At 42.1% G+C, this 26,363-nt stretch overlaps 1 protein-coding gene across 1 annotated transcript in view; it reads left to right on the top strand.

Moving 5' to 3' along the window:
- Positions 1-26,363, top strand: part of TTC29 (tetratricopeptide repeat domain 29) — a 592,695-nt gene that overhangs the window by 386,901 nt on the left and 179,431 nt on the right. The window contains exons 8-9 of the mRNA XM_037162386.2: positions 3,926-4,003; positions 5,236-5,332. The gene's annotated coding sequence lies outside the window, so the exon portion shown is untranslated. The remainder of the gene's footprint in view (positions 1-3,925; positions 4,004-5,235; positions 5,333-26,363) is intronic.

The raw sequence follows: 26,363 nt of genomic DNA, 5'->3' as shown, positions 1-26,363 counted from the left end.
AAGTGTTTTTTTTTAAGTCTCTATACACGGTGGGGCAAAAGTAGGTTTACAGTTGTTCATATGGAAAATAACATAATAATTAATGAATAATCATACAAGAATAAACTCTGTTTCACGTACTCACTGCAGTAAACCTACCGCACTTCAGTCTCCTGTGTTACACCAGATCATGAAAATGCATTTGGAGAATCCTTGTAAGCTACAATTTCCTGTGTCACTTAGATTGAAATAAGTATTTCTGATGGGAAATTTTTTTAATATATTTTATCAATTGCATTTCTACATTATTACCAATGGGATAAATCACAGGCAGTTACCATGTAAAGTTGAATGCTTATCAGAAGATTAAGGTCTGGTGGTTGTAGAATAGCTTTTGTTAACTGTCCTTTAAAAAATGATTTAGTTTTTCCTTTTTCATGATGAATGGTATGGTTTTTTTCTAGATGTTGAGAATAGATGTAGGAAATTCTTTACCATGATCTTCTTGGTTAATTTTATAGGTTTTGGTCTTATGAAACAGAATGACTAAAGACCTTGAATATAAAGTGAGTCTACTCGATCAAATTCACTTGAAAAGAACTAGTTGAATGAAGTGAAATAGTTATGCTGAGAACAAGTACTTAAATTCAGTCAAATCCATTTATAAAAGAATAATTTTCTAATTATTTTCTCCCAAAATAAATGGTGGCCAAATTACTCCTAATATCCCAGCTCAGATTATGTAAATACTACTGAAGAAGAATGTATGTATAAGTGATACAGAAAAACTTGTCCACCCAAGTCACAAACAAGGGAAATTTTAAATACTTACCTTTAAAAAATTATATGTTTCAAGCATTTGTGAATACTGTTGCTTTGGGGTATTTTTGATTAATTGCATGAAGGAGTTGGTCACTTTTTTTCTTTATAAAAAAGGCAGGGATGGTGCAAAGAGAGGCAGAGCAAGAGAGAGAAATTTCATCTATTCAGTTCAACGATGTTAAAAAATATTTCCATTATTTGGGGGTTTCTAAAAGCACTTGAAGTGAAGAATTCTCTTGCTCTAGGGCTGAGATGTTCAGTGTGTGTTTTGTGACCATTGTAATAAATAATCATGTAGGTGCAAAAGTGTTGGTCTTCTTTGCTACATGTCTTGTTTAATTTGAACATAATATTTCTGGTTATTTCCTCCTCTTTACCAACGTTCTCAGCAATAAGCAGTCAATAAATATATCTCTACTTTTTTTGCTATCATTTCCGAATTGTTAATAGTTATGGTCAGTGTTTTATAAAGTATCTTATCAAATACATTAAGGTATATGCACCCAGAACAATAATAAAAAATATTTAATAACTGGTTTGATACAAGCATTAACCAATCAAAATGAATGCCTGCTAGACAAAGCAGAAGGAATTCCAGCCATGAACAATTGCTTCAGCCAGCCTGGCTGCATACCAATTGAGTATCGGTCTTGTATGCACAAATTTCCAAAGTGTGTACATTAAGGGAAGCATAATGTGTGTCAACAGAAAATATTTATTGAGCTCCGTTTAATGAGCTCTGCTACTGTGTTTGTATGTGAGTATATATACCCACATACACACAAAGATGTACATTTGAACAGATAGATAACCCCTAACTTCCAAAATAGCTCTTCAGAGTACATTGCACCCAAATGCATTGCTCCAGCATCATCACTGGCATTAGAAATAGTCCACAGGAGCTGATTTCATAGAAGTATTGCTCACCAACAATGGGTACTCTCAGCATTGGATTGAAAGCATTGTAAAAGCCAGCAGCTCTTCAATGTACAGGGCGAATTATGCATGATGAGAATCTAATTTGAGAGCAGCACGAAGCTCATTTCATCTAAACAGCCAAGAAATGGACATGACACACTTCATGTATCTCTTATGATTGTTCTGGTGGACTTTACTGAGTCTAAAGGTGAGGAGTGAGTGAGTGCCATCATCTACCCTTGGCTCAGGACCAGGAAGGGGGTAAACTTTCCATTGGGAGGGACTTATGACATATGCTTGCTGCTGAGTGATTCTGAGTATGTTACAATTTAAATAGGAATTTTGTGGGTCAACACTGAGGTGCTGTGATTTTAACTGGAGGTGAACTGTGCCTTTCCTCAGTATACCTGCAAAAAATAAAATACTGAGTAGAGGTATAAACATGTTGACAAATCCAGAAAATCGATCACAAACTTCTCCTTTGACAACTCGTCTCAGATTTATGAGATATCCTGGTTGAAGTATATCTGAAAAAGTAAATATTTTTGTCTGGTTTACATCCACTGTATTTTTTTCTTTTTACCTACTGACCCCCATCACCTGTTTCTCCCTTCCCCACCCTCTACCTCTGGCAACCACCAATCTGCTCTCTGTATCTCTGAGCTTCTTTGTTTTTTTCTTTTTGATTCCATGTAAAAGAGAGATCAGAAGGTATTTGTCTTTATCTGTCTGACTTACTTCACTGAGCAAAATTCCTCAAAGTCCATCCATGTTCTCATAAATGGCAAGATTTCATTTTTTATATGGCTGACTATTACTCCAATTTGATGATGTCTTCAGGGTTTTCTACATATATCATGTTCTCTGTAAATAGTGATGGTTTCACTTTTTGTTTTCCAGTTTGGCGGTCTTTTATTTCCTTTTCTTGCCTAATTGCTCAGGCTATGTTGCATGGAAGTGGTGAGAGTGGGCATCTTAACCTTGTTCTTTATCTTAGAGGAAAAGTTTCAGCTTTTCACCAATGAGTATGTGGGCTTGTCAAATATGGCCTTTATTATGATAATTTATGTTCCCTCTACATGCACTTTGTTGAGAGTTTTTATCATAAATGGATGTTGAATTTTGCCACATGCTTTTTCTTGTGCCCCCAAACTTTGGTAGCCACCACCCCCAGGAGGCCTTTTGATGGCCTGCTCTGGAGGCCAGGGGAGCTCGTGTCTCATGGGATTCTAATCATTGGTATCACCCAGAAACGAGCTCCTACCCTTGTCTGACACCCCCATGTTTGCAGCTGCTGCCAGAAGATACTGCTACATTGCATGGCTTGGTGACCTAGTAGGTCTCACAGGACTGTAAGCAGCAGAGAAAAAGTTCTTAAATAGCTCCCACCCCAAGGTCACAGCAAGAGCCAGAGGATCCAGAAGTTTAGATGTTTAGTGAAGGGGGCCTGTTAGCCAATTATCATGGCTTTGGCCTGAGGGGCAGGCTTCTAATTAAACGGGCATCCAGGGACTGGCTGTAATTCTTTCCAGAAACCGTGGAGGGTGCGCACTATCTTTATTTACACTTTCCCTTTGCCACACTTCAGAGCTCTAGTGTCTCCTGGAAGGGGTTTTACACATGGCTGGTGCCCTGGTTTTTACATCTGGTGCCCTGACTCTCCAGCTGCCACCCAGGGGAAGCCCCTTGACTGTCTGGCTCTGGCGGCCAAGGGGATTCACATTTCTGGATCCCATGGGGTGGTGGCAGTCAGAGAGATGGCTTTTGGCAGGCTGCTCCTCTCAGGGCACTGTGCAGACAGTAGACAGAAGCTCACCCCCTCAGCCTCTCTGTGGCATATCCTTTGGTATGAGGGACAGGATTCAGGTTTGGTACTCGCCCAGTGGCCTCCAGAGCTACTACCAGAAATGCAGGCTGTGGTTGCCATCTCAGTTGCTCCCTCTGCCTTCGTCCCTGTCACTGTTTGCTCCATTGGGACAGAGAGCCTATCTGTCTAGCTTGTCATTGCACCCAACATGTCTATCCCAGTGCCCGGCACATATGGGCAATGAAAAGAATATGTTTTGGATGAAAGAGTGAATGGATGGAAACAGAGAAATTGTGGTTATCCAGTTACTTTGAGTGCTAATGATGTCATATCTAGGTAATTGGGTGGACAACCCTTTGCGATTTCCATGTTTTCTAATTAATTTTTTGTCTTCTACAGGGAATATAGTATAATATCTCACACATGGTGAAGTGAGACTGTTGGAGGTTTGAATCATCCAGACTGATGTACTATGAGGTAAATGATAAAACCACTTAGAGGGAAGAACACGTGCACTGAAACAGATACACTTAGGCTTGTACTGCAAGATGCACAGACTCTCTGATCCCAGGTCCCTTTTTGTAGAACACTCACCTTGTTTTATTAGGTGAGAAAATGAATATAAATTCTCCAGCATCACACCGAACAGCGCATGGCAGGTCTGGATTACATGTTACCCCTTCCCTTTCCTTTATAGCTATATACAGACAATTGTTATATTCGTACTGAGAATTTGAGGGAAAGAATTCTTAAGAACACATTAAAATATTAACCTTCTCTTTTAACTTCACTGCAACCATGAATTATGCATCATTCTGCTATTTTCACTTAGAGCTTTGGACAGCCCATCATCTGCTTATTTGATGTAGTCTCTTCACAAAACACAGGACGTGGCTCTTGCCTTAGATGGACTCATTTTCCCAATTAAGCACAGACACATAGATTTATAGCAAGAACAGAAATAGTTACTTTAAACATTAAAGTTTAAATCAACATTAAACTCAATGGGCCGTATTAATCCACCTGAGCTGCAGTCACCCCCTCGTGACAGGCTAATTGTAGGGGTGAGCAGTGCGGCTGAAGGGGAAGTGATGGTGCAGATGGTGGGAGACAGGTGTTTGGATGGAGGCACCCTTTCCACTCAGTCTGTCCAAGTCAGTGATTATCAATGTATTTTTCTTGCCCCACCAGTTCCATTGGTATTTATTATGGTTCTGCAGATGGCCACTGAGTAAACAGATACAAATAACAGTAGATTATGTTTCAATAGTAAATATAATGTTGACATGGGCTAATCTAGCCACTGGAAAGGTCATTGTATACATGATGCCCTTCTGTGATGAGAGGTTCCAAGTGCTTAGTACCATCAGTGGGCAAGAATTCTGAAAACTACAAACAGGTTTGGCTGCAGAAGAGAATCACCAAACCCTAACAATTTGACCTGATGCCTCATGTTAGAGTTCACAGTTCCTGTTACCACTAGAAAGGAACATGGACCATGTAATAGGCCAGTTTATGTCAGTATCTTGCAAACTGTATTGGATAATGCAGGAAGGCAACTGGAAACTGCATTAGATTGAATCTGGCCTTGTTAGAAGCCACTCCAACTTAACTGGCAACATTTACTCAAGTTTTTGAGTTAGTCATCCTGGGATATACGAGACCAGTCATTACACTAAGAAGTACAGGTTTGGACACTCTTGTTTCAGAATAAAGCGTGATGGATCGGTGACAAGTCTGAAGGGAGCTGCGACAGCACATCAGGAGACGATAATATGAGACTTGCTGTGAAGACAGCAGTGTCAGGTAAGTGGAGGACCAGAGATATCATCTCCCTTATTTTATACAAATTGCCGGTAATGCTTCTCCTTATTCCAACCAAAGTCTGCCCTTCAGCTCAATTCTATCTCAACTAACTAGGACTGCAAACCCCCTGTTTACAACAGCTAAAAAGGTTCTGAATACTGAGTGTCACTTTGCTGTAATGGGGACAGTGACAAGTGTTCTACCTATGAAAGACTCATGGGCTTGCTGTCTCTCTCTCGCTCTCCTGCTACAACACAGGACATTCAGAACAGGTGAGGGGGACGAAGGGCAGAAGGGTTCTCTCTCCCTGCAATAAGTGCATAGAAAGCATTGCATGCATTATATGGGCTCTGCATGAGGCAGACTCCTCTGGACTGTGACCAATGCTAGGATGTTGGAAATGCACATTTTATTCACTTCTTCATCCAACATACTGAGTGCCTGTCGTGTGGCAGGAACCAAGGAAGGCACTGCAGAAACAGTGAAGGTCAAGGTAGACCAGGCCTTCATTTCAGTAAGACTCACAGCCAACTGAGGGTCACAGAAAGCACACAGAGAAGTATGCAGATAAGCATTAAAAATAATTATTATGAGTAATGGGAATTGATGTGTAGAAGTAAAATAAGCAGTGAGCATGTGTAACAGAATGACCTGCTTTAGGCTTGGGGGTCAGACAAAGCTTCTATGAGGAAAACAGTGTTAATGCTGAGACAGGAAACTTGAGTATTGTTTAACCAGATTAAAAATGGGGAGGAGTGTCCCAATTTTTGGACAGGATGTACATGAAGGCCATAGGATGGGAAGGAGGGTGGCAGCATACCTGAGGAGAAGAAAGCAGAGCAGCACAGTGGGACAGAGAGAGGAGACACACAGGGGCCGGGTCATAGCCGTGCCTGTGGGAACTCAGGTGTACCCCTTGTGCTGTGGGAAACCATTGCATAGAGTCCACAGACGCTGAGGGATGAGACTTTTAGAAGTTCAGGTTGGGTGTGTTGTGAGCCTTGAAAGATCCAGGATGGAAGCGGGGAAAAGAGCTAAGAGAGTACCCTAATATTTCAAGAGGGGTGCAGTGGTGACTTGAACTGGGGTAGCATTGGGAGCAGAGAGAGAAGTGTGTATGTATGTGAATTGGCTTTTCTGAAAACTCCACTGGGACCACATTCTTTTTCACAGCTAATTGGGCAAAGCATTAAAATTATTTATCACTTTCTCGGAAACAACTGCTTCTGTTTCTGTAAATAGGCACTGGGATAGCTATATTGTTCAGAACAATGCTTAGTGCAGCCAGGCACTGCCAGGAATTTTCCAGCACTGTAAGGTTAATTGGTGTCTGGATAATAATGGGTTACAAGTGAAACTCCATCACTTCACTTCTACCCCTTAATAAGGGGCCCTCGGTACACGATACACTGCAACTTTTCAGTTGCATGTAATAAATGAAATTATGACTATGACTTAATAAGATTAAATGGAACACCTAGATGTATTGTGAATATTGTAAACCACCAGAATTATAAACAGTGTGCATTTTACTGCGACCACCAATTTTTTCTTACCTAGTTAACTGACTGGCTACTCCGTGTCTTCGTCCATTTGTGTCCTATCTCTTTACTGTAGCCATGCTTCCCTCTGGCTGCCTCTGCTGTCTCGTGGAGTCCTCTGCATTTCATCACCTTCTTTTGTGCTAATTCCTCTGCTCTCCATATTTCCCTTCCATTTCCTCCTGTTTTCTGATTGGTTTAGTAGATTTCTCTCTTGCTCTCCCATTTCACTCTGATTGGTCCTTTCCCTTCTGCTGCACACCGCACTGATTTCTTGCCCTCTCCTTCTGTTCTTTGCTCGTTGCTATTTTCTATCCCACTCACAATTTGTCTCAGAGGATATTGCTACTTTTCATAGCAGACTGGGAAGTTAAATTCCAAACTTACCCAGTCTGGAATAAAGCCTGCGTCTCTAATGGAGTCAGGAGAAGAAGCTGACCGGGCAAACCAGAGGACACTACCATCCTTGCTTCAGGGAAACCAAAACACATAGTATATATAACAGGGCTTTTCCACGCTCTATCTGTACCATTTCCCCCCCAAGATGCCAGCTTATGAGCCTGAGTTCTACTGTTAGCGTTAAAGCTAGTCCTTTGGATGAAGGCATTCATTGCCAAGTGGAGGGTAAATAATAGCACATCTCTGATGCAATATCAGCGCACACACAGAAAATTCTGAAGAAACCACATAGTCACACAGCATCAGTGTTTATAGAGTTTAGAGTTTCGAGGGACAATGGAAAAACGTGAATAGCATGTTAGTTTGTGAGGGAAATGATGTATCACCTACCAGTGAGGAGGCCTTATGGCAATAAATTTAAGACAAGATCGTTTTATGGGATGGAATGGGGAGGACGACTTGGAGAAAATGGAGAATGACTCGGCCTTTCATGAGGTCCTTGGGGAGAACATGTCAAGAAGGAAGGCCATCTCCCTGACTGGTGTGGCTCAGTGGATTGAGTGCCAGCCTGTGAACCAAAAGGACGCAGGTTCAATTCCCAGTCAGGGCACATGCCTGGGACATAGGTCAGGTCCCCAGTTGGAGGTGTGGGAGGGGCAACTGATGGATATTTCTCTCACACATCGATGATTCTCTCCCCTCTCTCCCTCTCTTTCTAAACATAAATTAATTAATTAAAAAAAGAAAGGTGACCATCAGCATGAGGCACAGCAGAGAATCCACATGGTGCCCACTTTGTACCTGGACATATGCGGGTGTTGGGCCAGGTGTGGACAGTTCTGACAACAGGGACAACATTCGCCCCCCACCCCCGGTCCAAATCCCTAGAGTCACAGAGAATGAAGTCACTTATGTATTCATTCATTCCACAAATAGTCATTAAGCCTCTACTTTGTGCTAAGCACTGTTCTTGACGATGCAAGTTCTATAGTGAACAAAACAGAGTCTGTCCTCAAGGAGTGACATTCTGGTCCGGGAGACATAATAAACCCTCCAACACCCAAGTGTGCTGCTACTGCTGTTACTGCTGCTATTGTGTTCACTACTGCAATGCCGCCGATAGTCAGCGTTAACACTTTCATATTGCTGACAATTGACCAAGCATCGTTCTTATTCTCTTACAATGTCACTCCCTTAATTCACACCACCCTCATTAAGGTGGGCGCTACCATAATTCCCATTTTAAGGATGAGGTTGATTAAATATCCTTCTCAAGGTAATGGCCTTAAGTGGAAGAGTTATATAATGTCAGTGATAAATATAATGAAGAAACATAAAAATCAAACATGGCATATAGAGATTAGGTTGATGGCAGTGATATAATTATAGCAACCACATGGTCCTTGGAATCTGAACTCTGTGACTTTAGGCAAACTGCATCATTTATTTTGGGCCTCAGAATTCTTATCTGTTAAATGGGGGTAATAAGACCTAGCTAGAGGGATTTCTGTAAGCATAAAAATGATTAGATTAAATTATATAATGATTGTAAAGGATTTAGCACCAGCCTGGTATACATATATGCATCAAAGCGAACAGAGCTTGAAGCAAAAACAGGAGAAAGAAACAAATTGCTTGTGGCCGAATGTTTCTAGGATAGGAAATAATTGTGCTTCCTTAAGAGTTTGGTAACCCAGAGGACTGAGCAGTAGGAGATCCAGACCTCTCCAAGGAAATGGCCCCTGTCAGGAGATGCTCACTGTTGGCAGATGCACGAGGGTAGAGTCTGCCCGGGGAGGGGCTCAGTCTGGCTGGCAGAGGGAGCAGCAGTGAGAGAGGCCAAGCCATAGATAGGCATTTGCAGGGCTTCACGTGCCACAGAGGGAGCCCTGAATTCCCTCTGTGGTCACAGAACGCAGGCTGAAAGTAAAAGGCCTGGGCCAGCCTGGAGCCTTGGTTTTGACATACATCTCATCTGGTTACCTGTAGGTGGCTGTTGGTACAGATCTAAGGGGAGAGAAGTTGGCCTGAAACAATGACACCTGTTTTCATTAGTCGTCTACAACCTCATAATCCTCCCTTTTGCTTTTCCCAGATTTATTGTTAAGCAGGAACCTAGATGGCATTTCCCATTATTATAATATGAGAAACAGTTTCTTTAGTTGTCTCTAATGTGCTCCTCAGTTTCTTTCTCCTTCCTGTCATTATATTCTTTGCTTAAGCTGCTTCATTATTACCACTCAAGAGGCAGCCAAGTTCATTCAAAGGCTGGGAGGCAAGAGTGTTATTCTTAGTTGATTATCTGGTGTACTGAAAAGATGTAGGCCTAGTGATCTCACAGTGATTTTCTTGGTCTTTCAAAAGGACTACAGGAACCATGACCTCTGCTCAAGTTCGAAATAAAAAGGGTTTAGTACCAGTGTCAGAATATTCATTGGCATTGCAGCCGATGCTCGTGGTTTGAAAATGAAGATCAGTGAGCTTTGTGCTGAATTTTGCCAATACTGCCATCTAACATTTTGGAAAGCCCACTTGGCTTGCTTATGACATCCTTTTTTCAATAGTGAATAGAGATAATAAAAATCTATAAGATTAGTGTACTAGACTGTAGGATGGTTTCAATAGGATTTATCTGTAACTTGTATTGAAACACTCAATACTGGAGACAATTTGGTGCAATAACTTTAAGGAGACAGGAAGAAGGGACAGTATAATGCAAGCTTCCTTATATTGTAAAATATGAGGTTTTAACACATGTACTATCAGGTGTCAGTCTGTAGACGGTCATCCCCAATGTGAGGAATCTACCCTCTCCTCTTTTATTGGAAAGATCCTGTCGTTTGGGAGTGAAGCCATGTTAACTTATCATTGGTAGACAATCAACATTTGTTAGAGTGCTCTCATTCATGGGCCCTTCAGAGTAGTTACAATAAGAGATACAAATGGCAAACACAAAAAGGATGAGATTTTTAAAAAACACCTCGGGGAAACCAGCCTGTGTAACTGAACGGTGCTTCGAGTGGAACAGGACAGTGGTCCTTTTGGAAACAAATATGCCAGGAGCTGTAGACTGGATCCATAGACTTGTAGGTAACAACGGAGCAAAAACCATGGCCTCTTTAGTATTAAAAAACTCAGTTTCACATTAGCTTCAAACTTTTTGGCTGAGTTTCAAGAAAATCCAAAGCATCATTTTGATTTTCTATTTTAAATTTTTATTTACAATTTTTTAATATTAGAAGAAATATGTCTTCATAGGACAAGATGATATGGGGGTGGGTATTTGACAAGCAAGTTGTCCTCTTTGAAAGAGTTACATAGGAAATAGAGTCAATAATATTGTAATGATTATGTATAGTATCAGGTGGGTACTGGAAATATCAGGGGTTTGTCTAACTACTATGCTGTATACCCCAAACTAAAAATAATATTGAAGAAGTTTTTTAAATTTAAAAAAAAGACACACTGAAAATAAAAACCCACTATGGTTTGGTGGGTTCACTCCAGCTGTGAACTACTTCAGCATCTGGCCAAGTAGGCTCTGAATAAATAATTATTAAATTAATGAAAGACTGTAGTGACCCATGAAGAGAAGAACCTGTGAAGTATTTTGAGCTTTCGGGATGTGAAACAGAGATACTCGCTTTCCTTTTTCCTTTTGTCCTAAGTTTATTAGCGCTCACGCTCCATAACCTGAGTGCTCCCTGGGCGGGTGGGGATGCCCCTTGGCTCAGGGACGGCCTCCAGATTCCACTTCCTGCTCTGTGTTCTGAATGCTCTCGCTCTGGCCTGGAATGGCTGGTTTCTCTTCTATCGTTTGATCTCAATTAGGGCTCTTGGCCAGTCACTGCTCGTCCACCTGCCTTTGCATGTAGGTCTCAGGTTTGACAGCTTTCTTTGATGGAACCTATAATCTGTGGAGTTACCCTGTGTCACCCTGGCACCTTGCCCAGGCCCTAGGCCTCTGCCCACTGGGCATACACCTAGTGGAGGGGTTGTTCAGACTTCAGTCTCTGAGTCTTTTTGCTACTGCTAGGCAGGGAACTTTTATGGCTATTTATTTCTTCTGGGTCCTCCAACTTTCGAGTGAAAGACTTTTTTGGACTGTCAGCTAGAGATAAACATGGAGCCAAAATTGTAGCAGAGTTCCGAAGGCTGTTTGTACGCTGAGGCTCAGTGGTACCCTTGAAGGGGGGCAATCTGTGTATGCCAGCTGGACAGGGGTCTGAGCAGTTTAATTGGAGCATTCTAAGAGGGTACCTAGAAACTCACCGGCAACAGAGTCCCTGCTGCCTTTTGTCCAGCAGTAAGGGCAATGCTGGTTTCTGGACTTTTCAGGGGGCCTAGCCCAACTTTCTGCTCTCACTCTCCGAGGGAGAGGCAGCAGCTAGAGAGAGGGGTAAAGGAGCCTGCCACCAGCCCGGAGGCCCTGTCTCCCAGCAGCAGGCAAGGAGGCCCAGCCAGAAGAGATGAACAAGGAGGCCAGAGCAGGTGTGCGTGGGCAGCTGTGCTCTGCATGCTGTGCCCTGCTGGCTGGGGACCTGTGTCTCTCTTAGTGGTGATGTGACAATGGAATGCAATACAGAGGGGGCATGATGAAGTCATGTGCAGAGCTGAATCCATAGTCAATTCTGCGTGTATGACTGAGACCTTGAAAATTTTCTGAAACTCCCTGTCGTTCGGATTCTTCCCTGTAAACCAAAACCATCATTGAATAGTTATCTATTTATTGTGCTACTTCTCTGGGATGGGTACTGTTTGGGGGGCTGAGGATACAGCGGTAAACAAACTGGCTAAGATCCCTGTGACCACAGAACTTAAGTTCTGGAAGGGCAATAGACAATGTAGAAATAAATATACCCTGACAAAGAAATAAGAACTATAAAGAAAAATAAAGCATGAAAAGAGAATAAAGTACAATCAATCAATAAATTAAGAAAATAATGTGGAGTATTTTAGATGGAGTAATCAAACGGTATTACCCTGGGAGATGATATTTGACCAGCGGTCTGCAGGCAGTGAGGAGTGGGCTGTGCATGTGACTGGGAGTCTGGTCATGGAAACGGTCAGTGCAAAGGCCCTGAGGCTGACGTGTGCCTGGGGTCATGGCGTTACCTATTACATGTTGCCAGGAGGATAAATGGATTGATACCTTTAACCACTCTAAATAGAGCTTGTACATAAATATTTCTGTCACACTGCTTCATAAATTCGGAGTCAGCCAGTCCAGTCCCCCCACCCAGACCTGAAGCCAACCTGATGATTGGGGACGCTGCTACCTGCTGCTTCCTGCTGGTAGAAGGAGCCAGTGCTGGTGACCTGCTGAGAAGCAGGTGCTGTGTTCCAGGGGCTGCCTATCCGTCCTCCTGTCTCTCAGTTTCTGCTGGCTGGACATCTGCTCGGCTCCTGAGCCAACTCTGCCGTCTGCTTTTAGTGAGATTTCTGTCGCCATTACTGCTTTTGTCACCTGCTGGGCCCCAGCCTGCCCTCCACTACAGTGCCAGGGACCCAGGAAAATTGTCCCATAGTGAGATGTTTTCCAAGGCAGAGACAGCTCCCAACACATGTTACATGGGGCCTGTTTTAGTCCAATGGCTGCCTCCCTCTTTGAGCCTAAGACGCCCCTTAGAAGAAAAAAGACACCAGAGTGTGGTGGGTTTTATCGGACTACCCACTGTGCACTGGGGGCTCAGCAGTCTTGTGAGAGAAAAATGGCCCATCTCCCACAGAGATGCCTCTGCTTCTTAACGTTCAACATCTGAGGCTCATACCTGCTCCCACAGATTCCTGACCTTCTAAAACAGCTCTGTTGAATTACATGCGGTTTGTCATTTATACTTCTGGGTGACTGTACCCTTCTCCATCTTTGGGAACGTGACAAGTGGAAAATGGCCTTCTGGCGATGCCCGGTCTGGCTCAGCACACAGTGGTGCACTGGCATGTGCAGACTCCAGAGCCTGGCTACCTACAGGACTTGCAGAACAAATGCACCTCATGTGACCTTCTTTTCCAATGTCCTTGCATAGTCCCTAACATGGCATCCCATTGTCAGTAACAGTGGCATCAGCTACAACTGATATTCACTGTGAGCCCATTAAAGACCAGATGCAGGCTAAGAAGTTTCATTTGTTACCTCATTGGAACCCACAACCATCCTGTGTAACCTGGATGCTCCAAACATGCGTCAGCAGGCTGGCACCTCCCACTAATACTCACTTCGCAATGGCCTGGGTTTCCATTCCTGGTCACCATCAGATGTTCAGCATCATTACCAGGTTCTCTCCCCTGGATTTCTGGGAACCCTAGACATTCTTCCCGTTGTTAAACCTGGCTGTCGATGCCCTGCTGGCCTGGGTTGGGGCCAGGGCCGGGCCTTTCGTCAGGCTCCTCTCCCTGCCCCTGCACTGGCCTGGCTCAGGCAGAGCTGCTATTTGCCCTGGCATGGCTTTGTTTTAATTGTGGGCCCAGATGTCACATGCAAGTGCAAGTGCTCCTGGAATAGGGAAGACTGAGCTATAATGTCTTACCAAGATTCACGATGGCTTTGAAGAACTGGATGGAATCATACACAAAGGACTTCAAATTGGCTATTAACTCTCATTGTTCTCACAGTCCTTGGGCTCAGAGCCCCTCTGAAGCCTGTCTGAGGCTCAAGGCCTTATGATGTACCAATCTTCTAGCTACTCTCTTCCAACAAGTTGCAGAGGCCAGCCGTGTTGGCGGTGAGATTCTTTGTAAATGTGCCTCGTACTCTGATTCCAAACTTCTTTCTTCTGCAGAGCTAAACAAAGGGACAGTCATCCCATGTTACCTAAAACCTAATCCTTGGGCTCTCCTTTTCTACCCCAGGAGACTCCACAGGGCCCTTCCATCAGGTCCCTACTAAAGGCCACACATAAAAACACAACACGTCACTTTCAGAACATCCCCCCACTTCTGAGTTACTCCCTGCTGACTCATCTCCTACTTGAGTTGCACACAGAGCCGTCCAGACTCAGCTGCAGCTTCCCCAGCCCTGTTCCTTATAGACACGACTCTAGGACTGCCCGCCCTACCCTCAGACACGTCCCAGTCTCCGCTCTATCTTTTGTACGTATGATCCCAGTGCATTCTCACCATGGCTCTATGGAATAGGCATTATTCATGTGCCTTTTGTCATTTACCACATGCAAAACACAGATGAGATTGGAACTATTATTAGGACCCTGTAACACATAAGGAAACCCAAGTTCAGAAAGTGTAAACAGCTTGTCTAACGTGGCAGACAGACTCTTGTACAGAGAGGGAACCCTGTGCACTGCACACGCCCTCACCCAGTGACACCCTCTTTGTCAAGGTCACCTCACTGCCCCTATGAGTGCCTTGGTCTGTTCATTCACTGCCACTATGTCTAGCTGTCTTTCTAGCTTTGGAGAGGCCTGCTCAGAAGTGCCACCATCTGTCTGCAGCCACAAATGAACCACCAAATCACGCAGACTACCACGTTTTCCACACACCCCATCCCCGATGATCACCCATGGACCACCCAGCCCTCAGCCCTTGGCCTCGGCTGTCCTTCACTGCACTGCGAGAAGCACTTCTTTTTATTGCTCTTAAACCACATAATGTGGTGTTTTATTCTTTATTACAAAAGGTCTTTATAATCACTACAGGTCATCTTGTACTGCCCCTTATACTTCTTATTTCTGGGTGTTTTAGACATGTCCTTCACATAAAATCAGAACTCCCTTGAAGGCAAGGACGGTGTCTTCAGCTTCTTTCATGTTTTCTCCAAAGAATGTAACATTATCCCAAGTTCATACAAACTACTAAATGAATATTGGCTTGAAATAGCATTGACGGGAATTAACCCCCAAAGAAGGAACTGGTGTATATTATTTGATATATGTCATCCACATACACGTTTGAAATTATTTTTAATTTGTACAGTAAATACATAAGTGCTAAAAATTTTCAATGGTAATTTTAGGAGCAAATAGTAAAGCCTTTTTTTATCTTAAAATACTTAAAAACAGATGAAGTTCCATAGTTCAATGAAAAATGGTGAAAAAGAAAATTTATCTGTGGTTTTTAGTAGCTTGAAAAAAATTAAAATAGTTTCTTAGTAACAATTTTTATACATTAATTGTTCAGTAGTCTCATCTCCACATTTTAAAAGTGTCTCTTGATGTCTTTATCATCCCCTTGATATAAATAAATGAAAAACATGAGCCTTGCAATTATTTTTTGAAATGGAGGGTACTGTTTTGGTTTGATAAAGACGAATGCTAACACCTCGTTCTGAAGCATCTCAGCGTAATAAAGTTCTTTCTGGCGTGTGTTTAATACGATACTGAATGAACGGAATGCTCAGCTATTTTACTGTGCGCTTTGTGAACAGCACCTACGCTCTCTGCCTTTTCGGGAGGGATACTGCCGCTTTCTGATTATAAATGATACATCTTTTGTCTCGTTGCTTCATGTTTCAGGGGCTTAAAAAGAATATCTCATGGTAAAGTTAAACCTACTTCAGCAACATTAACATACGAAGCCAAAAATTATCTTGCCATGGGCCATTGCTATGCCCTTAAATAATATAAATTTGATCAAAATCAGATATTGAAGTAGACAACAATCACTGGGAAGTTTTCATTTCTTTCCTATTTTCTTAAAATCCCTGGAAACTTGTTTATTCCATAAAGAGCCCACCCTCTGCCAGACACATCCAACATTCGAAAGCTTTATTTAAATGCCTCTGCTGAATGAAAGGTTCCTTTCATGACATTTCAAGCCCTGAAGTAGCAAAAGGGTAAATAACTTGAAGAATCATTTTTGACTGACTAGGCTTTGAAACCGGGCGCCGCCTGCGTAAACAGCTGCTCTGTGGAGAGACACTTACCTACCTCCTGAAGCACTGCCTCCCTCATCTCCTAATGTTGCTAACGAGGATAAACACCTTCATGCACGGGATTAATGAGTTAGAGCCCATAGAAAAGGACAAAACCCCATAACTTTTCCCCAAACTTAGTTAAATGTCAAGGTTTTTAAAGGCCTAGTTAGCAAGTATATTAGATGAGATATGTCAGTTTCCCAATTTACGACTCTGACTTGTCTCTTGTGATTCCTCATAGCCTCTAGCCATTCTCCTCTTACCTGAGGCAGTCTCTGGCAGAAACCTGATGCTTCCAGTCATTCTGCATTCTTGTGTTTCTTCAAAAATAATTGGACAGGCACCTTTCCATAAACAATCATCATTAGTTATATCTGGTACACAGATACGAATACCACACAAATAAGTTTCGATGGAACATCTTGAGCCCAATAGTAATAATTTGGCCTGCGTGGAACCGCCGTGATTGACAGAGCGTTAATACACTTAGCACTTTTCCAGGAAGCTCTAAGTATTAGCTCCTTGATGCTCAGAAAGTCCTGCTCCCAGAAAAGTGACATAGACATTGACCATTGAGTTTGTTGCTATTCAATAGCCGGTTCCGTTTCCAGACTCTATGATTAAAGTCATTATAGGAACTGTCAGCAGGGGGGAAGAAATGGAAACTGTCACAAGAAGCAACTGTCTGAAATGTTAAAGATTCCCATAATGTGGAATAGTTTTAAAGCAGGCAATTTTAACTTCATGAAGATCAACCTAAATTACAAAGCTGCGCGCTTCAGATATTTTTGGCTAGGTCGACTAGCCCCATACCCCTTCCTTCCTCTCTTTTTTAAATTTTAACCTTCTTGGAAATTCCTAAAAAATAAAATTGCAAAAAGCCAAACCTCTGTTCTTATGGCTGTGGACAAAGTTTATACCAAATATGAATTGCCGTCTTTCAAGGACCTGTTCTTAGAAACACGCCTCTCCTGTGGAGGGGATGGATGAAATGAGTGTTTAAACGGAGGGACCCAAAAGCACGTGACTTGGAAGTTTTCAGTAATTACTGCTACACTGAAGGACCGTGATAATTTAATGGTCCTTCAATATAATTTGATAATTTAATTCAATGGAACATAGTCTTTTCAATCTGATGATGAGCCTGGACATGCCTACAACTTGCTGCTGGTTATTTTTTTTTAATGTTGAAAACAAAAATTTCTTATTTGTAATTAGAATGTATTATTGTTTTTATAATCTTATAAATAGAGCTTTGAGTATACAGAACATTGAAATGATTTAGAAGTTAAAATTTTTTTGGAGATTCATCAATTTGAAAAATGGATTTTGAGTGCGTACATCACGTGTTTGCTAACACTATGTGATTATCAATTATTATCTCATGTTGTGCCGTATTTAACAATAAACGGGAGGTCTAGGGACTGTCAGAGACCAGAGGAGCCCACGGAGACCTGATGACTGAACACAGTGCGGTATCTGGAGTGGAATCTTAGAGCAGGAAAGAGATGTTGGGAAAGACCAGTGAAATCCACGTAAGGTGTAGGGTTTAGTTAACCAATATTGGTTCCTTAATTGTGACTAGTGGAGAATAGAGTATCAGCTAGGATTGCCTTGGGACACATGTATAATAAAAATGATTTGTTGTTTATCTGAAATTCCACTTTAACTAGGTGTCTTGTACATTATTAGCCAAATCTGGCAATCCTGATTGTGGTGTAAGGTTTTAACTTTGTAATGTATTTACAACTTTTCTGTACATCTGAAATTATTCTAAAATAAGAAGTGTTTTTTTTTAATTTTTACAAAGCAAACAGGAACACAGATAGCTCATGCTTTAATATTTTAGTTGGAGCATTTTACACACCTAAGAAAGATTAAAAACTTACACCAGGCTAAACTTGAACTCCACTCCAGTACGTAAACAAGCTTGCCCTTTCAATAATGTATGTTTTAACCCACTTGCCAATGAGAGGAAAGCCTGATATGATTATACTAACAGCAATAGTCTTCTATTTATTTTTCTTTCCTCACCTGCTATGCCCAGGTTTTGACATTAAGAACATTGTGTTTGATATTTTCTGCATGAAAAACCACTTTAGGCTTTGGTTCCATTTTACTCCCAGTCAGAAAGATCAGAAAAAGCTCAAGTCACACAGTGAGAAACTTTACCCACTGAATGAGACATTACCCATTCCACCAGACTGCAAATCAAAGAGTATCTCTTAGGCTGCTTAAAAATTCATTTTAAAATCTGATCCTGATTGTACTTTTATGGTAATTTCGTACCATCAATCATCCTTTTACCTTTCGTCTCTGGGCCCTGTGCTCTCCCCATAGATCTCATTCACTCCACCTCATTATCATTCTTTAGGTGAGAAAACAGGGGAAGAAACCTTAACAGAAAATGAGAGAAAGATGTAAATTTCTTGAGAAAAGTCAAGTTCACTGAGAAGCAGAACTAATGATATGTTCTGATCATCCTTTCTTTTTCTATTTCTTTGCAGTTACAAAAATGGGAAGAATAACAGACCTCAAAAAAGCAAACAAAACCAAACCAAAAAACCCCTCATGTCTTTCGTGCAAATACCTATTTCTGTAATCTGCATTCGGTCTCTCTAATATACCTTATAGTTTTCAGCTGTCAGGGTTCCGACTTGTTTCTGCCATTTGAAGCGAACAAAAGAAATATTTTTGAAACTCTGGAGAACTTTCCTTTTGCTGTGTGCTGGTCGCCTGCCCTTCGCCCTGGCTGCCTGCTTCCTCATTCTGTTTTCAGTAAATGAAATTATAAGAGGGTCGAATAATCGGCAGGCAGCTCTAAGGCCCACAGAGCGGGCCCCTGTCTAGGTGTACAGGTTCACAGAGAGTTATGGGAAATCAATACTATAACTTTGGTGGTTCTTCTCTGCCAGGCACTGCGTAGGCGCCTGCTCCAGCGAACAATTAATCACTGCGAGGGAGCTGCACGCACTGCGTGTCAGCCCGAAAGCGCTGGTGGCAAGCGAAGTGATTTCTAACATCCCGTTTAAGACAGGCATTCGTTCAGCCTTTTCAGCATGATTCAATTTTACTAACAATAAATGTTATACTTTTGCTCCACTGATTTGAATGCTGACTCCGGCGTAAAGCATATTTCTTAGAGCAACAAGAAACGTAGTAGATAATAAACTCAGCAGCTCGGCTCAGCCTCGGTCCGTTTAGATTGGAATGAAAAAGGGCTGCTAACCACAAGGGAAGGGGCCGATTTCTCTCAAGTACCAAGTCCAGGTACAGTATTGTTCATAAGGTCTTTAACAAAATGTGGCCATAAACCACAGAATGCCAATAATAGCAATAATCCCTCAAAAATGGGTTGTTACCAGCAGTTACTGACCAGGTTCTTAGTTAATGGCCTGGGGGAAAAGGCTTTAAGGAAGCTGTAGTCACTGTTTCCTCTCAGGCAATTTAATTGGGTGCATTAAACTGCATTTTCATAGGGATTTCAAAATATCTGTGCTCTGACAAGGTGCTCATCTGAAGGTCTTTTTTATTAAATCTCTCCACAGTCTTAAGAAGAGCAAATAAGTGTCGCATGTACATGTGGAAGTGGGATGATTTAAACAGTTTCCTAATTAATCACTTAGTGACAATCGGAAATACTGTGTAGGAAAGTGCATATGCCGATATAATCAAGTGCAGGTTCCTTGTTCATGATTTAACACTCTCCGCCACTGATGAGCTGCAAACTGACTCTGTGTTTGTGCATTTGTTCTTGGAGACCGTAACTCCCACTTTGCCCACTTTGCCCACTTCAAGGGGCGAGGCTGGGTGGTATTGTGAAGCTCAAAGGCAATTCTGCTTGTGAAAGAGATGGAAAACTACCTCATGCTCCGGTGGCAGGGACTGCCAGCCAGCCATCCTGCGCTCCTTCACCGGTAGTAGCCAGCTGTGCTTTGACAGAGCTAACTGGTTAACTCGCTTGTGAGCCCAGAGGGTTAAATTTTAACTGCCTGTTGCCAAGGCAGTTGGGGGCTGGAGTGGGGAGGTGACCAGGGAAATGCGTTTTCAGGAGCTACTTCTAGCAAGAGTCTGAAAACATTCGAATTTAGGTAGAAAATTCAAGATTTCAGGGACTCAACTTTTATTTTAGGGCTTGCAAAACACTAGCTCCACTTCTTTTGAAAAATGTAAACTTTTATCAGATGTTAATAAAACATCTGTTTATTATACGATAGTTTCTGTTAGAGATAAATTATACCTAGCATTCAAATTAACTCAGGCCCACAGACGTGGGACTTTGAAGTGACTACAAGGAGTTTTAAAATTCCACAAGCGAAATAGTAAGGATGTTATAATCATTAGTATTGGGACAAGCTGCTTGATACTGTTCTTATTCAGCATCCAAATCTACATGAACATAGGGTGTTCTACTAATGCATGTGGAGATAGCCAACAGATATATTTCAGCTAATAATAATACAGTGTACCACAGCTGAAATGATTGTAATTAAATAATGATATAATAAGTGTAACATTTGCTCCTCGGGAACTTCAAAATAATATTGCCAAATGCCATCTTTTTGAAGCATTGTTTTTCTTGATCACACCTAAAGTAATTTTTTCTCCTGATTCATATTTTATATATGTAATTAACATATTAGAATGCGGCACGGCCATCAAAGCCCTTATTCCGATGCATTAATCATAGGAATATGCTTCTAGATTTAGACTAAAATGTTCTGACACTATTTATATATCAATCATAAATCATTCACAAACCTGAATAGGTCACATCGCATTATTTAATTCATCTACTTCCATAGTCTATTGGTTTTAGGTGGAATACTTCGGTTGCTAATTAATCACAAACATTAACTTAACTTTGTAAATAAAGGCAAAAATGACTGGCGTTATGAGGAGAGTGGCATGCATCAGGAACCAGTCTGCTTTCGCTCCTTATATCCAGGGCCGTCTCCGATTACGGTCTCAGATCAATCACTTGTGTGCATACACTAAGAAACAGAGGTAAAGAGAGCACGGTGTATCTACCTATATTGTTATATGTTACATACTTTTGCTTGGTGAAAAGTATCAGAGTAATACAAATGAAGCCTTACACAGTAAGTTTATCAAATTGAAATTACACTTCAAGAAAAGTCAGATGTACGTTTGAATGGGAAGTTTTTACTTTCCTCATCACCTAACTACAAGGTGGGTCTTTGGCCTCCACCCCTTTTAAAGGATGCTCGGAAATGACGGAGGGCAAGATTTGTCACCTGAGTGGTTGTGTGCAGAGTTCACGGGCCTGTGAAGAGCTTGGGTGGAGAGGAAGACGTGGCCTCACACCGAGGTGCCACTTTACAAAGTGCCGTGTGGCGGGATGGGGAGGGCCCTGGAGGGGCCGCTGATGAGAAATCCTGGCCATAGGAAGAGGCTGAAGCTTGGGCAGAGGACAGAGGTGATGAATCTGCTTCCCTCAGAGCTGCTCCCCCACCTCCACCCCGCAAATGGCTATTTTACAGATGTCTGAAATGACCAGAGTGGAGACCAGGCTTTTTATACTGCAGTGGTCTTCAGGAGAAGGTGACGGTGTAAAAGGTCTGGTTGAAAGGGACAGGTGAGGTCGTGGCCCCTGCAGTAAGAGAATGGGGCGCACGTGAGGGCAGGGGCACCATCGAGGAGGCTGCGGCCGCAGAAAACCTACTGTGCATCTCCCTGGTATTTCTTCCTTCAGCCGCCCTTTGCCTGCACAGTCGTCTCCTAGGAATACTTGCAGATGACAAAATGCAGAGTGCTGAATCCCTTGGAAGAAAGGAGAAGCCAGCATCCCACTATGCCCATGAAGACATGGAAGGTTATGAAGAATGGAGAGAAAGAGCCAAGTCTGCTAACTCATGCGTACTCATGTGTCGTCCAACAGAGGAGTAAACGAAAACGTGAAAAGAATGCTAAGAGAATTCTCTGGGAGGACTTCAGTGCCTTGTCGTCCCTCACAAATGTTGCTGTTGCTGAAACAGAATGATGAGGGCGTCCGAGTGAAGAGAAACAAAACGTACTGATCATAATTTTAGGTGTTTTCTCACGTATTATTATTATTTTAATCCTCAACTCTGAGTTTGTAGTTGAAAAAGCCATAGGAAATTTATTTATTTTTTTAAAATATTTTAATTATTTTTATTTTTAGCATTCTCAATTAAGCCATAGGAAATTTAATATGCCCAAGCTGGTATTTGGCATAGCCAGTTGACTGGCAGAGCCGCCAAACCCAGAACCAAGCCCTCCAGGGGCCAGACTCAAGTTTGTCCCAAGGCAGCAATTAAGGGCTCCGTACACACGACATCAGGCCCAGCAGGGCCTCCGCCCACAAGCACGTTGGTAACTTTGATTTGAATGACTATGACGTATCTGCTCTTGGGGTCACATTTTGAACCACCAGCTCTGAAGTCTATACACTTCCAAAGTAACGTTCCTGCAAATATTTCTGCTCCCTGACCGCAGTTCCCACGTCGTCCTGGCTGGGAAACAGCCTTTGAAAAGGATGCTTTCACAGCCACTAGCAGCCTGCCTGCTTTGTGGTTACCAGAAGATTAAAAAGCCTATTCTGAAATGTGTTCCTGGGATTTTTGCATGTACACATCCACTCCCTGCTCCCTAAGCTGCTTTTATTTTCAGATTTCCTAGAGACACACTTTCCAAAGAATCGGATGCCATCCCTCCCAGGTGCCTGTGGAACTGGAACTGCAAACGCACCCTGTGCCCCTGGGGCTTATGAAAATGCGAAACACTTTTCAAATCATGAGGTTATTCAGTAACCTAAACCATTTAATGTGAAATCATAACCTTTCGGGGCTAAAGGGAAGCACTGAGTACATTGAGTTTAACTCCTCAAACACGTTTGAAATCATCTAGATGTAGCAAAAGGTCCCTAGTAAAGCTGATTTTTTCAAAAGCCTTTACCCGAATGTGGGACCCTCCTTGCTAAGGACATTTTACTGAAAGCAGTTCTGAGCATTATGGCTGGGTAGCAGTGTCTGAAGGTGAACAGTGCAAATAAATCTGACTTGTCCTATGAACAACGTTATAACAGGACATTGAGTTTCAGACTCTGCTCCTGTTCTGCCAGCTGAGCCGTGGGGTTTCTTCACTCTTCAAACTTAATGACAGTGATCTTTTCTCAAATCTGTAGAAAAAAGCTATTAGAATTTTCTCTGCTACAATTTTTAAAGCCTCATATTTGTAAAGTCTTTTCTTTATGAGACTTTTTAGTATAAAATGTTATCTCCTTTAATGTTAAGTGATTTGGAATTTGTTGTTTTAATACTTTATCATGTTTATTAATAGCTTAACATTTCAAATTATGACTTTTAGTTCAACTATGAATATATGTGACTCACAGTAACAGGCAGCACTTTCCTGACCAAGAACCTGGGTCTCATTTACAGAACCAGCCACAAATGTACTTATTAAATCAATTGCCAATAATAGACTTTTACATCACATGGCATAAAATGTTCTAACATTCTCCAACATGTTTATCAATCAAATAGGGAAGCAGGAAAAAACGGGTGATACATATTTATCCAGTGGATTCCCAGGGAAGCGTCGGGGCCCGCTGAGGACTCCTGGACGGGCCTGGACCAGGGGCAGGCCGGTGGGGAGGGGCGTTGCACCCCAGTCAGGGGGCATGGTTTGTTTGTTCTTTTTGTTAAATGCTAAAAGTACATAACGTGGGTATAATGTCCAGAATTTTGCCCATATGAATCTCAGTAAGTTGGATCATCATGAATCAAATATGAATTATATTTTAATGATGAAAGCACAAAATACTAGAGAGAACTCTATTGTAAAATACATGAAAAGGAAGTGTAACAGGAAAGGATTAATTCACAAAATGAAAAGGAAACAGTCACTACTAGTTCTTCAAAGAACTGATAAAGAAATTTGAGACCATTTTTCTATATGGAAAGGTCTTTACCTTGTACTTTACATGGAGTTTTTAAAAAAAATTCTAAAGCTAGGATTATCTGCTTTTGTTTGGGAAGCCTTATGATTCTCACGGAGAACTTGCAAATCCAGCATAGGATTGCAGGATTAGCTTCTCAACCTATAGTTATCAGAATAGAGCTTCAGTGCCAGAAAGAGCCACCTAGGAAAATGGGGCAGAGAGGTGGTAGGAGTGTATGAGAAGATTCAAGCCTGAAAACTGAGGTATCCGAGGGTCTCATTCAACCTCACTTGTACAGCAAAGCAGGAGAACGGAAAATAGGAATGACTTGTCTAGCCAGTTCCTGGGGCAGCTCTTTAAGTTTGACTTCTAACTGTCCAGGAGGATGGATGAAAAGATGGGAATGAGATGCAATCAACAAATAGAATTTTGTAAAGTAAAAGAATAAGCAAAAAATTAAACTAATGAATAGAATTCTCTTGGCTGTCAGGTTTAATCCCCGATGATTTTGTTATGCCTTCCCTAAGAGAGATTTGAACATAAAATAGCATCTCATTCAGAACTGGTTTCTTAGGCCGGGGGGGGGTTTGGTCCCGATGACTGAGCAAAATGGCTGGTTGGACACGGAGCTGATGCCGCTCTCTCAGTGTGCCCTGACCACCTTGCTCTGCACTGGCACACATCAGGTGTGTACTCACCTGGTGCAAAATGATGGACTAAATGAATGCATGCTATGTGCGAGGGATTCTGATGAGTGGAGAGGCAGTAGATTATAAGGTAAAATGTTAGGGCTACCACAAAAGTGTTGTAATGTTTTAAAATTTTCTATTTCCACTGCCACCACCTTAGTCCAAATTTTATTATTTCTTACATAAACTCCTGTAGTAGCCTCTTTCTTGGCTTTCCTGCTTTTACTCTTGCCCCTTACATTCTGTCTCTGGAGACAATCCAAAGTAATCTAAAAATATGAAGCAGATGATGTGATGCTCGATCTTACAATGCCCCCCACGGCTCCCCCCTTTGGAGCATACAACGTGTGTTCTGACTCCCTTACCTGGCCTACAGGGGCCCTGCCTCACCCAGCAGCTGTCCAACTTTCTTGTATTTTATCCTTGACTATTTGCCTCAACCACTATGCTCTGTTGCACTCATCTTCTTCCTGTTTCTTGTACATGTCAACCTTGTTTCCACCATTGGTCCTTTGTCTGGACTGTTCTCTCTACCTGGTAGGCTGAGTTACTCACAAAGCATGCTCCTTCTTATCATGGAGGCCTCAGTCCACATCTCCTCTTTCGAGAAGCCTTCTCTGACCACCCACCCAAAAATAAGCCCCCGGTGCCTTTCATAGGCTATCGCTCTGATTATTTTAATCATTTTGCACTTACTGACATCTGCTCCTTTCTTGTTTACTATTTTACTGTCTGTCTCCTTTGCATTGAAGGGTATCATGAGAACTCATTCAAACACATGTCCTCAAAAACCAGAACAGTCTGACATTTAGTAAGAGTTCAGTCAAAGATTGTTGAAAACAATGAGTGAACAAATGAGTTGTCCCAGCTTTTGACGGGTCAATAATGGAGAATCTTGGCAAAGAATGGGTTGTTATGTGGGTTTCTGTGTACTTCTTTGCCTGTTCCAAAGGCCAAAATAACAAATTATCACAGGGGAAATCAACAAAGCAAGACTATTTTTGGTATCCTGTAGGCGATGCAGTGGCTTCATAAATGAAGTTCTTTTCCTATTTGGAGGAGTCATTAGAAATGAACTACTTAAATTTTATTTAGGCACATTTAAAACTTAATGTGTTCAAGCAATCATTTTAGCATAATGTCTGACTTGCTTCACAGTACTTCCGGTGTTTCAGTGTGGTCCTTCTTGTCCAGTGTGGACAGGATGGTTGTCTGTGTCTTGGGTTCATACAGTCATTGACAAATAAGTGCCTGCCTATCAGGAGCTGGCATGTCCTAGGCAGGGCATTATAATAGGAATTCACAGTGGGCTGGCGGAAGGGGAGGTGCGATGAAGTGGGAATCTGTCCACTCACACTGGTTAAAAAACCCACTTTAAAACGTGCCCAGCACCGACGGAGTTAATGTGGTTGTCACAGGCAGAGCTTGCGCTGTGATGGCCATGTGTCAGGCCTAATTGGGACCTTCTGAGGGCTAAGAGGACGTGAAATTCTAGCAAGAAAATGTTAATCCAGTCACAAACACTGTATTCACAGGAAAATTTCCTGCAGCCCTCCCTGCTTTCCTTCTTTAGTTATTCAAGGGAAATGATCGGTGCAGGCAAACT

This window comes from Artibeus jamaicensis, unplaced genomic scaffold (assembly GCF_021234435.1).
Source record: "Artibeus jamaicensis isolate MK-2021 breed Jamaican fruit bat unplaced genomic scaffold, CSHL_Jam_final scaffold_537, whole genome shotgun sequence".
In the NCBI taxonomy this organism is placed as follows: Eukaryota; Metazoa; Chordata; class Mammalia; order Chiroptera; family Phyllostomidae; genus Artibeus; species Artibeus jamaicensis.
This window is presented reverse-complemented; position numbering and strand designations above follow the sequence as displayed.